Source organism: Hyperolius riggenbachi, chromosome 3, assembly GCF_040937935.1.
Source record: "Hyperolius riggenbachi isolate aHypRig1 chromosome 3, aHypRig1.pri, whole genome shotgun sequence".
In the NCBI taxonomy this organism is placed as follows: Eukaryota; Metazoa; Chordata; class Amphibia; order Anura; family Hyperoliidae; genus Hyperolius; species Hyperolius riggenbachi.
Window position 1 is genome coordinate 283,086,608 of NC_090648.1, and position 14,195 is coordinate 283,100,802.

The 14,195-nt window shown below is 45.0% G+C and overlaps 1 protein-coding gene across 2 annotated transcripts in view; it reads left to right on the plus strand.

The window, feature by feature from the left end:
- TSPAN12 (tetraspanin 12) overlaps window positions 1–14,195 on the plus strand; it is a 310,496-nt gene that overhangs the window by 63,233 nt on the left and 233,068 nt on the right. The window contains exon 5 of one of the 2 annotated variants that reach the window (XM_068276411.1): window positions 4,884–5,000. The exons of the other annotated variant lie outside the window; for it this stretch is intronic. The gene's annotated coding sequence lies outside the window, so the exon portion shown is untranslated. The remainder of the gene's footprint in view (window positions 1–4,883; window positions 5,001–14,195) is intronic. 2 annotated transcript variants of the gene reach the window in all.

A 14,195-nucleotide genomic window follows, 5' to 3' on the forward strand; every position in this document is an offset into this window, starting at 1 on the left:
TGGAGGTCTTCTGTTCTCTAAGTGCAACTTCCTGTTTACACAGGAAGTTGCATGAAGCACTTAGAGAACGGAAGACCTCCAGCGAGAAGGAGGTAATGTGTTATCCTGCCGCCGCTGCTGCTGCCCGCTGCCACCAATGATTGCAGTAGGGGAGCGCTGAGAGGAGAGCCTGAGGTGAGGGGGGGATGTCCCCCCTCCCCACCGATCTGCCACACTCTCCTCTTATGCTGTGACCCCTCCTGCCCCCCAAAAATCCCTGTGCGGGCCCTAGGAGGGCCCAGGGCCCCCCGCGACGGCGGGGGTCGCATCCCCTATTGTTACGCCAGTGGACACAACTCAACGTTAATAGCATTAACAATATGAGTGAAGCCTGCTACACACCTTCAGCTTTGATTGGCCAATCACTGACCAATTTAAAACCTCCTTGTAGTATGAGCGTTTACCTACATAGTCTGCTCATAGTATTAAAAAATATGTTGGGCCTTGTGCTACATGGAGGTGGTAAAATTTACCAATCATAATTGAAGGTGTGTACCAAGCTTTAGCATACAACACTTTTTTACTCTGATTTTTCACTATATCCTTTTTAACTTGTATGTATTTTAACTTGTATGTTTCAGATGGAGTCATGTTTGTTTTACTTTACACTATAGGCCAAGTGTGTACTGACTCCCCCACTAGTGCAGCATTGGCCCCCTCTTCTATTTTCAGCACACTCTTCCATGTGCAACATCTATTTACTGCATTGCCTCAGTTTCATCAATGACTCCCTTGCCCATTAGGTACTAGTGTATTGCTCCACCTTTGCTACATCATCTTTTACATGTATGGAGATCTTTTTCATGATCAGGTGCCACCCTTGACCTGCAGGCACACAAGGCCTGGCCCTTTGTGTACTGACCGGAATTGCACCTTTATTTCAGATATAATCATCAACAAAACAACACCATTTCACCAATTACCACACTTTGTGCTCTAAAGGGTGCTGGGATTGTAGAAAAGTTCCCTATGATGATTTAAGATTGGTCATTTTACAGATGACCATACTCCACACAACCCTGTCAGTAAAATCCTGCCACTCCACTGCAGCATAAGTACCAAACTGAAATCGACCATGTAGTAATGTGTTAATTGTAATGGAGTGGACTAATGTTATCATTGGTGCAATACTCCGAATACTCCTGGCCATTTACAGCAGCATTTGCTCCATCAGTAGCACTGCCAGCCCACAGGTACAAACTTTAAAAAGTAACTGTCAGGCTGCAAAAGCTAATTTAAACCTCTATTCTCCTGTGTTAAACAGTTTAGAAGGAAGCCAAAAAGGCAATACTTAAGTTAAAAATCTCTCTTCGTTTTGATGTGTGCTTATCAGCAAGGATGTTAGACCCAAGCTCTTAAGAAGCCGAGAGCCGCATACCATACAGCAAAGCATTCTGGGGCCCTCCCCTCGGCTGCTAGTGATAAGTTACAGGGCTCGTGTTACAAAAGCAGCAGCCCACAGCACTGAAAAAACTCCCGGCAGAGTACACTGCAGGAGTCCGCTATTGTTCCTAGCCACATGGCTAATTAATATTCACTGCACAGTAGTGTTTTACATTACCGATCTTTTGTGTGAGTGATTCATCAGGAAGCAGGCAGGACATGACGACACATTTGGCTTCATAGGAGACAGACAAACATGGAACCTGCCATGAGCTGTCAGGAGCATCATTCTCTGCAAATACTATATAAAGATTCTGTGAAATCCAAACGTGGACAGTGAAATGCATATGTAATGTAAGTACAGCCAATGTTTAGCTACTGATATATGTGTTTATTTTCTCTGAGACCCTATACCTAACAGCTCCTCTTTAAAGGGACACTTAAGTCAAAGAAAAAAAATGAGTTTTACTCACCTAGGGCTTCCAATAGCCCCCTGCAGCTGTCCGGTGCCCTCGCCGTCTCCCTCCGATCCTCCTGGCCCCACCAGCAGCCACTTCCTGTTTCGGTGACAGGAGCTGACAGGCTGGGGACACGAGTGATTTTTCGCATTCCCAGACACATTAGCACCCTCTATGCTGCTATATGGTGTATGATATATGCTATAGCAGCATAGATGGCAATATTGTGGAAGAATCACTCGCGTCCCCAGCCTGTCAGCTCCTGTCACCGAAACAGGAAGTGGCTGCCGGCGGGGCCAGGAGGATCGGAGGGAGATGGCGAGGGCACCGGACAGCTGCAGCGGGCTATTGGAGGCCCCAGGTGAGTAAAACTCATTTTTTTTGTTTGACTTAAGTGTCCCTTTAAGCAGTAGAGGAAAGTCACAGCCATGCTACACCATAACATTAATTATCCTGATATTTCCAAGGGCATTGTCAGTAGATCATTATGGTTCCCAGAAGATTATACAGTATTAACCACTTCAGCCTGTACGTTATTTTTACTGTAAGGATGGAAGCAGTTTTCCTGTGTAGCTCTCGTACCATTCATTCGCCAATAACTTTATCCCTACTCATCACGCCTAAATGATCTATATCTTTTTTTTTGCCACTACTTAGGATTTTTAGTAGTGATATTTGCTTTAGTAATTATTTTTCTTTCTAAGCATTTTAAAGGAAAAATAATTTTTGATTTAATGTGTGTTGATTCATTTACAAGGGCTTCAGTTGGCTTGTGGAGACACTTGTTCCCCTTCAGCAATCGATCCCCTGTAAGTGCCTATGGGAACGAATACACGTCCAGATAGACTTCAGCAGATAATTGATTTTTAATTGCTCGGGAAGTTTTCACTAGCTCTCGTACAAAGAGCGGTTGAGAAACAACTTCTGTCTGTCAGTTAACTATTTTCTCTTAATAAGCTAAAGTTGCACTTAGCATTGCAGGCCCTTGCTACCTGTGCCATCAGACACTACTGAATTGCCTGTTGACCCTATGCCATGACTATCAGTCCTGCCTACAGCCTCTGCTGACTACTAGTCACAATAAGCATGATCTTGAGCACGACCGTCCTCCACCAATCCCAAAAGAGATAAGGAACACTAATTCTGGTATTGCACATCTTTGATAGGACCTCCTTCCCTGTACTCACTAATTCCCTAGAGAAATAATAAATGCATGATCTTGCTATTTTATTTGGTTAAAATTATAACAATGACCTTTTTCTTGCAAAGCAGGTTGATGAAATGTTTATACCCCTTTAGGTTCATGACAATTTTGGCATTTCAGCTATGTCCCTATTGATACAGCACTAACTTTTATAATACTTATTGTCATGAATTTACCTGTGCAGCAGACTATCACACTGACTTCCTGTCTTGCTAGTTTCACTGAGAGACTGAGTTTTCCTGAATTTCCTGCTGGCATCCCTGGCACTCTTGCAGATGTGCAACTGACAGCTACTTCTGATAGATCTATTGCACAGGGTGGAAATCCATACACACGTGTTGAAAGGAAGAGCTCCATACCAAGTGTTCGTGCTAAGAGGTAGATGTGCGCAGTCTCTTGGTCTGCCTACTCCTTTTGACACAGATGCTATTAGTTTCAACTTGCTTCATGAGAGAACCGGCCCTGTTATGAAGTGTTGTAAAGAGTTAAGTAACCTGTTATTATTGTTTGTGTGCGCCAAGAGCTAAAACAGGTAGCCTAGAAAAGTCTGGCTGGCCAGCTACTATTCATTCAAACGCCAGAAGGATAAGTGGAAGGAAAATGTTGTTATGGATGTTATTTTATTTAAGTCAGCAGTCTGATTTAGTACTCCTTATAAATAATGCACTGTTTAACTGCCAGGATATATTTTGTTTGGCTCCTTCTTAATCCTTTGTTAAATAATTAGAGGTTTCTGTCTTGCAGATTGGTATAAGGATTTCAAAATAGGCTAAGAAATGTGAATCCTTTGTTCTGCACGACTGACTCATTATAAATAGTTTGCTAAGAGAGACTATAAGGAGTGTCTACTTCTTATGTCTGGCCCAGGCAAAGGCTTGAACTTGGCTGTGAGACACATCCCAGCTTGCAGTACTCATGTTCAGTGTAGTGGTGAAAGCTGTTAATAATAGACATTGCAGAAGGATTTGCAGCATTCTCTGGGATTCCCTGTATTCCCTTAGGTGCATTTTGAAATATGACAGTAAAGTCTTAATTAAGGAAAAAGATGCCCCCACAAAAACTGGTACAGTATAAAGCACATACGCCTAAGCATCAGCCTAAAAATTCTTTACTAAACCATAACTGTGTAACTGATATGAAGTAACCCTATCCCTATTTAACAAAAATAAGTAAAACTAAACATAGCAGAAGCGACACCACTATTTTCTCAATCGACATTGAAGTCCAATAAGACATCTACAAGAAAAACTCCTAACTTGCGCTAGGACTCGACATGTGTCTTTTAAGAATACAGCTTGATGACACTTGCAAAGCTGTGACCAGGGCCGGTTCTCTCATGAAGCAAGGTGAAACATTTGCATAAGGTGCAGAAATTACAGGGGCAGCATGTTTGTACTGTGTTGACACTAATAGCATGCAGTCAGAGTAGGAGGAGAAGTGAGAGGAGAGCAAGGTGAAGAGGTCATCATTGGGGAAAAGCAGCATTCTGTGCTGTGTGAGGAGTCTGACAGTGAGTGAAGGGGAGGGGAATGCAGCAGTGTGTCATTTGACTTGCACAGCAGAAGGAAGGTGGTGACACTGCTGTCCTGACTGCAGAGCAGAGACAAGGTCCTCCAGCACCCAAGGCTGAGACACCAAAGTGCGCCCCTCCCACCCCAGCTGTCACTCACTGATTGCTGTTAGACTAAGAGGGCCACAGGGCCCACAACCTCCACAACACCTTTATATCTAGTTATCTGGCTTGTAGTCACTGCTATGTATCCCATATTCTTATTTCTTTCTGCTTCATACACAATTAGGAATGACAGCCGAATGAATTGTGCGCCCCCTCCTACACTGCGCCCTGAGGCTGGAGCCTCTCCAGCCTATGCCTCGGCCCGGCCCTGCCTGACTGAGGAGGAACGGAGTGGCTGAGGGTGAGCAGTGTGTTTGTCACAGACTCACAGCCAGCCAGTGTGCTAGTGTGTTGAGCTGATGCATGTCATGTGAGAGACATTAAATGAAGCAGAGTAAATTCTTGGGTGCTGTGCAATCATTCCAAAAATGGGGGCGGAGGGGCGGGCGCATCCTCACAAGTTTGCCTCAGGCAGCAAAAAATCTAGAACCAGCCTGGCTGTGACAGTTAACATTATAATGAAGCTCATATGCTCAAACAAATTATGCACATAAATAAAAGCATGAATGGAGATGTTATAGATGCATATAAAAGTAAATAAAAAGGGAGAAACTTCAAAAGCAGCTTAAAGGAGCATCATGAAATGTCACATAATGCACTTTGAAAACGTAGTAACATTTGTCATTCCAATATCTATATCATAGATTGAATAAATCAACAGATATACCCAATAAACAACCTCTACACCTCTTAACTTGGCAGCATAATGCTGGGTACACATGATGCAATTTGCTGTCCATTTGGTAGTCTGTCAGGAAGTTACATCGTGTGTACATGTCCAAACTGTTCCTGACTGATAACGGGATCGATTTTTCCAGTGATAACTTTGGAAAATCCATCCTGTAATTGAAAGGGAGCAGATCTGACACGACAGAAATTCCCATCAGTCAGATGGGTAATAGCATTGTGTGTACCCAGCATAAAGGTGACTAAAATTGGTTCCTCAGTAAACAATGAAAGACTTGAATCATACGTATTGTAATCAGGCCTGTCTTCATGCAGGCTTCTATTAATGTGCATACTATGCTTGTTTGTATGACTTTATGCAGCATATCATTTTCGATTTTAAGTTTTTTTATTGGACCCAAGTACCAAATGAAAAATCAGTAATGGCACTTCTGCTCCATTTGGTTTTAATCTGTGTGAGGTGTAAATCATCATTATGTATCAGTTAGACAGTTATTTCTTTATGTATGCCAGTATTTCTCAAACCTGTCCTCGTGACTCCCCAATGGTGTATGTTTTGCAGGCAACCTCACCTATGCACAGGTGGGGTTATTAGTGTCTTATTTACCTGGAATCCACCTAGCTGAGACACCAATTACTCCACCTGTGCATAGGTGAGGTTGCCTACAAAACATGCACCATTGGATAGTCACGAGGACAGGTTTGAGAAACACTCATGTATGCTTAGAATTCTGTAGTGCTTTTTTTTCCAGTTCTTGTTGGCACTTCTTTTTTTTTTTTCATTGAACTAACTATATCGGTTATGCTCCCACCAGCCCTGAGTTAGGTCCTAACCCACAGTCCTATTCTCGTTGTAGCTTGCAATCTCATAGGGTGATGTGTTATAGCTTTATTTGATCAACCATATGACTAATTTTGAGAATTATATATATATTTTTTTTTCTTCTTTGATTTGGTAACAGCTGGTACATATGATTTCTTACTACCCCAGGCATGACAGATCCGGAGCCCAACACTTTGTATATTTATAGTAGAGATGTGAAACGCAACAACATGCTCAATTTGACTTTCCAAACACATATTTGGTCTTTGGCACACCATCTTCTTCAATGCTCAAATGAGACTCATTTTTGGCTTGGAGAGGAAGGGGTTTATTTTTCTGAGATAACATTAGAGTCCGAGCATTCATTCAAACGAGAGTTGCATGCATAATAACCACACATACACCATGTTTATCCTGCAGTATATAATTTTATACCCTTTTGTGCATTTCATGCATTGCCTTCTACATTATCAGAGGGTAGTGCATTGTATTATTCTGTATGTACAGGGGAATAACAATTGCTAGGGAGCTTTCCATAAATATAATTGTGAACAATACAATGTAATTTTAGGACGTGTTACACTGCACATGAAAACACCCTTGGAGCCTCCATTATTTGCTAAGAAATGTTTGCTTTGAGTGGTTTGAAAAACTGGGTACAGGGAAAATCACTTGTATTATCTCCTTATTCATAAAAATTTAAATTGTGTTAGTGTTTAAATATTTATATAAAATTCACAATAACACCTGCGTGTATTAACATGCCAAAATAAAATTGAGATTAGTTATCAATCACAGCAGGTTGTTAAAAGGAAGGTTATATAAAAGAATGATGACTGACAGAACAGAATCATGCGGTTAAACCCAACAAGAATGACTGTGTTTAAAGGAAGCAAAATGTGAATTATTACTATTATCTTTTAAAGTGTGAACCTATTATAATAAATAGGATATGCAAATGATACATTTAGATACACAACAATTACAAACAGTTTTTTTGGAGAAGGGGACCCTGCTCAATCAAGCTAACAATGTAGGAGTTAGGAATATGGTATTTAGTAGGTAGGAGTAATGTCAGTGGCTAATTGGTGATGAAGAGGGTGAGAAAGATGGACCAGGCAATTTTTAAGTGGGAACAGGTTAAAAAGGCACGACTTGCAGCCAGAGAAATGGGTGCTATTATAGGTGTCTATACTAAATAAGAGAGTTACTGGCAACAGCAGGTAATTTGTGTGTTGGTGGCACCCAAGGAGGAGATAGCGGCAGGAAAGTTCCACTACTTTTTTGCTCAACTTTGGTGTTGGACAACTGTGGCTGCATTTGAGGCTCTGGGGGAGCAAGTGCCACTCCGTAGTGACTGGAGGTGTCACTGCCCAAGAGAGAGGTGAGTTTTTTTAGGCATAGATGGGGGGGGGGGAGGTATTGTTCAGCTAAGATAGGGGTAGGTTAGTGTTAGGTGTAAGCAGGGCCGGTCCTGGACTTTCTGCTGCCTGAGGCAAAGATCGTAAAGGCGCCCCCCCCAATACTTCTACATAACATTACATCCCCCACACAACCGACCGTGTCCGTGAAGGAAAGCCTGAGTGACGCAGCAAAGTGAGTGACTGACTCACCGGGGATTCGGTCTCCCACCGGGTCTGGCGGCAGCGAAGGGCGGGCATCCGCATCCAGCATGCATCCTGCACTGGCAGGGGACAGACGGCTGCGGTCTGCGGCGGGCATGCTCCATCTCGGATCTGAGGGATCTCGCGCTGGGCCAGTAAGCGGCGGCCGGCGGCAGCCAGCCAGCCTCATCATCATCATCGTCACGGTCACGTCGGTGGCGCTCGCTGCTCAGTGACTGACCGTGACAATCAGCCGCAGCCAGAGCAGCATAGCGGGCGGCAGCCGCCACCATCAAATCAGCAGGCTTAGGCACTAGGCAGCGTCACCAGCGTGCAGCCTTGGAGGAGACAGGAGAGGCCGCAGAGTTTGGAGTCGTCGGACTCGGAGGCCGGCGGCAACAGTGCAGTTTCTAGGCTAAAATGCACCCAGGGCAAGGGTGTAAAAATTGCGCCCGCCCGGTATAGGTAGCCAGCTATAGGTCCCCCCCGAGTATAGGTGGCCAGGCATAGGTGAGCAAGTTGCCCCCAGTATAGGTTAGCCAGGTAGTTGCCTCCAGTATAGGTAGCCAGTATAGTTGCCCCCAGTACATGTTAGATAGGCAGGCACCCCCCCCCCCCTTGTATAAGTTGGATAAGTAGGTGCCCCCAGTACAGGTTAGCTAGGTAGGGGCCTCCAATATAGGTAGCCAGTATAGTTGCCCCCAGCATAGGTTAGATAGGTAGGTACCCTCAGTATAGGTTAGTTAGGTAGGTGCCCCCAGTATAGGTAGCCAGTATAGTTGCCACCTGTATAGGCTAGCTAGGTAGGTAGGTGCCCCCAATACAGGTTAGATAAGTGCCCCCAGTATAGGTTAGATAGGTAGCTTCCCCCCAGTATAGGCTAGATTAGGTCGCTGCCCCTCAGTATAGGTTAGATTAGGTAGGTGCCCCCAGTATAGGTTAGATTAGGTAGGTGCCCCCAGTATACATTAGATAGGTAGCTGCCCCCCAGCATAGGTTAGACAGGTAGCTGCCCCCCAGCATAGGTTAGATAGGTAGCTGCCTCCCAGCATAGGTTAGATAGGTAGCTGCCCCCAGTATAGGTTAGATAGGTAGCTGCCCCCCAGTATAGGTTAGATAGGTAGCTGCCCCCCAGTACAGGTTAGATTAGGTAGGTGCCCCCCAGTATAGGATAGATAGGTAGCTGCCCCCAGTACAGGTTAGATTAGGTAGGTGCCCCCCAGTACAGGATAGATAGGTAGCTGCCCCCAGTATAGGATAGATAGGTAGCTGCCCCCCAGTACAGGTTAGATTAGGTAGGTGCCCCCCAGTATAGGATAGATAGGTAGCTGCCCCCAGTACAGGTTAGATTAGGTAGGTGCCCCCCAGTATAGGATAGATAGGTAGCTGCTCCCAAAACAGGTTAGATTAGGTAGGTGCCCCCCAGTATAGGATAGATAGGTAGCTTGCCCAGTATAGGTTAAGTAGGTAGGTGCCCCCTCATAATGGCGGAAGGGGGAGCCAGAGCCGCGGTGAGGGCAGCCCGACCTCTCCCTCCCTCTCCCCGGGCCACCCTCCATGCTCCCCCCTCGGACTGCAGGCAGCAGAGTTAGCGCGCAGGGAAGTGCTGCTGTACACAGTTGTTACTAACCTCCCTGGATCCGATCGCCGCTCCCGCCCTGCTGGTCTCCTCTCTGCAATGTAGCCGCTGATACATTACACACGCTGCGTCCTGTTTACACAGGAAGCAGCCGCGTGTGTATCAGCGGCTAGGCAGAGAGGAGACCAGCAGGGCGGGAGCGGCGATCGGATCCATGGAGGTCAGTAACAACTGTGTACAGCAGCGCTTCCCTGCGCGCTAACTCTGCTGCCTGCAGTCCGAGGGGGGAGCATGGAGGGCGGCCCGGGGAGAGGGAGGGAGAGGTCGGGCTGCCCTCACCGCGGCTCTGGCTCCCCCCGCTATCACAGCGCCCCCCCCTTCTTCTGCGCCCAGGGCAGCGGGCGGGCGGTCCCGGCGGTGCACAGCCTAATGGGGGGCGGCGGGGCGGGTGACTCAGCCAGAACACAGACAGTCTGGGCGGTCTTGGCGGAGCCGGAGGAGAGGGAGGGTCAGTCACTCAGGGTGTGTGCAGGCACGGGGTCGGAGGCACGGTCGGGCACCACACAGGAGCAGCCGGACTTCACTGCAGAGTCTGCACTGCAGCCTGCACTCTCTCTCTCGTCTACGCAGTCACTTCATCTGGTGCCGCCCCTCCACTTCCTGCCGCCTGAGGAACCCGCCTCACCCCGCCTCATGGGCGGGCCGGCCCTGGGTGTAAGTAGGTGGTAGGTTAGTGTTAGGTGTAGGTAGGGGGTAGGTTATTGTTAGGCATAGATGTGGGGATGGATCATGAGAGAATAGTATAAGATGGGCAGACAGGAGAATATCAGTAACCCTACCGATATTATGCTATTGGTGATAGTGGAATATCTGTAAAATTACCAATATACTACTACTGGCATTATCTCCCAACCTTTTTACCATGCACCTTTATTAAATGTATGCTTTGAAGTGGTTTTATGGGTCTGTTTAAATGTGTTAACGGTACAAGCAATTTTAGTGAGTGGCAGCTCTAGAGAAATCATTAGTTGGTCACTGGAGGAGTGGAATGGAAGTAAGAGGTGCATTATGTATTTTAGGGTTGGAAATATAGGTGGAATAGGAACTAGAAAATGATGTAGGGCAAAGCGAACCAGGTTAAATGTGAGTCAGTGGTGACATGAAAGCCAGTGCAGACATTAGCAGAGAGGAAATGCAGGTGATGTGTGGTAATCTGTAGATGAGTCTAATTGAGGCATTTATGATAGATTGTGTAGGTGAGAGTGTAGTTAATGTAATAACAGATAGGAGGGTGTTGCAGTTGTCAAAGCAAGAGATAATGAGAGCATGTGCTAAGAGTTTGATGGTCTCTTAGGACAGAAAAGTCTTGAAACAAAGGTAACATGGCTGTCACACTCACCATCTCAGGTCCCTGCGTCGGTCTAGTGTCATTTCCGGGGTGCACACGCACAGGGGGTCCTTGGATGTTGTGTTTGGACTTCCTGGTTGGCGGCGTTCCACGGTGTGCGCATGCGCGCAAACTGTTTTGGCTTTGTGCGCGCGGACGTTTGTGCCCGCCTGTGCGCGTGCACGTGTGAAGCATTGTGCGCGCGCACGTGTGAAGCATTGTGCGCGCAGTGCGCATGCGCAGGGCGTTCATTTCGGCGCCAAAATCTTGTATTAAGGCAGCACTGGCCATTACTCTAGTGCTGCTCGTTCTGACAGCTTGGCGTAAGCCCCGTGGAAACTCTGTTGATTAGCTTACTAAACTGACTCCTGGATTTGACCCTTGGCTTGTGACCCCGACCTCTCCTGATTGCCGCCTGCCCCGACTCCTGGATTGTACCTCGTTTTGCCTGATTGCCGCCTGCCCCGACCTCTGTCCTGTGACCCAACTACGCTGCTCTCTCCTGCCCCGGACCTCTGGCTATTGTCTGACTACGTCTCTTCCTTCTCACATATTAGCGTCGCTGTTCTCCTGACCACTTGCTGAGGTTATCCCAGAAGTGACCTGGCTGGGTACTAGGCAGCGAAATCCTGCACTCCCCTCAAGGGGGTGTGGGCGAAGATCCACTTCTGGGTAACGCCTCTTCCTTTAATGGAAAGGTCAACAGCGTCCGAAGATAACAATGGCACACCATCAAATCGGCATTAGATTGAAGCTTGATGATAGTGGTTAGCAGCCACTTAATTGCCGTAAGGATTCCAAAATGTTCAGCACACCAAGATTAGATAAAGAACCATGAGGCAGTCACATGATGTTAAACTTTTACTCCTGTTGAAAGATTTACTAAGTTGTATAACTAGACTAAATGTAAGCAAGTGAAGGTTGTACACAAAGTTAGTATTGTTATTCACTTTCATATATAGGAGTGTTAATTTGATCTCTGGGATAAGTGCCATGGGGGCTCAGGTTACTTATAATCTTTACAAGGTTTAATTTCAGCAAAATCATGGGGGTACCAGGCATACTAAACATAACAGTTCTTCTTAGGAATGTAAAGTAATCTACTTGGCTCCTATTTAAGTAGCTACTGTGTGCTCAGATGTGACAACCATTTATTTGATTCACATTTTCTGTCTGGACAGTGGACAACATATGCTGGGACAGCTGTAAGAAAAATGGAAGCAATAATGTGTAATTAAACATCATTGAAGTGCTTGAGGAAAATACTGTTTATATTTTTTTCTCTTGTGCTATTATTGCAGATATCATATGACATGTAATGACAAGTTAGATGATGTTAACGCCAACAAAAGTCTCAGAACTTGCATCTTATGTTAAACATTTTTTTTTTCATTGGAACGTTGTCAAAGCATCTCCACTTTATCTAAATGATCTTTTCAATTTTAAACATTTCTAAAATATTAATATCCAAACACAATGAGTACGTCACAATGCATCAGAGCATTAATTGATACATACAGAATAAAGGAGAATTAGCCTGCCATACAATACAATACAATTCTCTAGTGTTCCTATAGTTTATTGCACCTGGTTTTGTCCCAAAATAGTGCCACCTTTATAGAAACTTAAATCCCCCACACCCAGGGCTCAGCTGGTAACCGCCAATGTCTATGATTCTTTTACCCTAAAGGTGCCCATACAATTTTCAGCAAAAAGCATCCTCCTCAGTTTATTAGCAAATTAAAAGATTTGTCTGCGCTCCTAATATCAGAAAGAGATATCTGACCGCTAGGCCACACAGCTTCCTGTTGGCACAATTATGTAATAAGGCTCCAGAGGTAGTGAAATTAAGGGTATTAACTATTTCAGGTTCTTAACAGGGTTTTGTTCTTAAAAGTTAAAATGGTGTGACCAATCTGTTGGAGCAGCGTGACAAATCTTGACTGTAATTTTTCTTATAGAACTGGCTGCCTTTTATTCCTCTATTGCATATCAATCACTTGATATATGGCTCTCCCTAGGGTCTTCTACCACATTGTACCTAGAGGTTGAAGTTCCTAAGTTATTTAACATTTTGCAGGACATGGGAAGATGGTTAGAATTTCCGAATAAATAAAGGTAAAAGTGAGTTTCAGAACAAACTGACATCAGGGAATGGAAAGATTTGAGGGTCAAAAGTAACCATTCAATAATTAAATACTTGAGTATTGTGATACCTATGGAACTTTAATAAGTGGACTCCCAGATGACAGGCTCCTTCCAGGTAAATGGAGACTAGAGGGTCACTTTTGGCATTATACCTATTTAGTGTTAAAGTCCCTAGATCTTGTTAATAAGTGTATTTATACTTACCTTGGGCTTCCTTCAGCCCCAGAAGTTGTGTGGGCTCCCTTGCCGTCCTCCCCAGCCGATCTGTGCCTTGTAGTCTCCCCCGGTAATCCGGTCAATTGTATGCGGGCCAGATTACTGTCAGGGATTACAAAGCAATGATGCGGCCGGGGAGGATAGCAGGAAGCCTATTTACCTCATGGGGCTTGAGAAAGCCCCAGGTAAGTATAAATATACCCATTAATGAGATCTCAGGTTTCCTTTAAGAATAGAACAACAAACATTAGTAGGGAATAAAAAATCCTTATATATTCTTCTGTTTTCCATCAATCACTGTTTTCTTCTTTTACTTCTTTCTTCTCTTGTAAATCTTGATTGAAGAATCCTCCTGACTGACAGCTGGACTACTGCAGCTCATCATTGCTACCCACTGCTCCTTAGGTCCCCGCCCCTACAATGCTTTTTCTCCAGGCACCCCCTGTTCCTACTTATCCCCTCAGCGCCGCCAAACATCAACAGCTTTGTAACATCTCATTGGCACCCAGTCTCCTTGTAATACTGTGAGCCCTGGTAAAGCATCTTTGAAACTCCCGCTGGGGCTCCCCATTGGTCGGTAGTCTAGATCAATGAGAATACTCCCTGCAAAGGATTTTCATTAGTCAGTTTAGTAGACCACTGAAAATCATGATTTTCATAGGTCCAGACCATGGACCAATGGAGACCCCCAGCAGGAGCTTAAAATAAGTTTAAAATTGAATTGGAGGGATGGATTTTATTCTGAGACAGCAGGCCTAGGTCTTCAAAGTGCTTTATTACTGGTTACCTAGATTGAATGCAGCATTGATATGTTGCTATATAAATACATTAGAAAAGCTCTGAGCATTTAAGTGTACTTGTGTGTACATTATCTATTACCAGCCATATGGTTGCCTGCAATATGATGGCTAGTGATACCATTTTGATGGCATTGTGAATTTACTTACGAAGCTACAAAAGTGTGCTCAGAATAACCTGGGTTTCACTAGCCT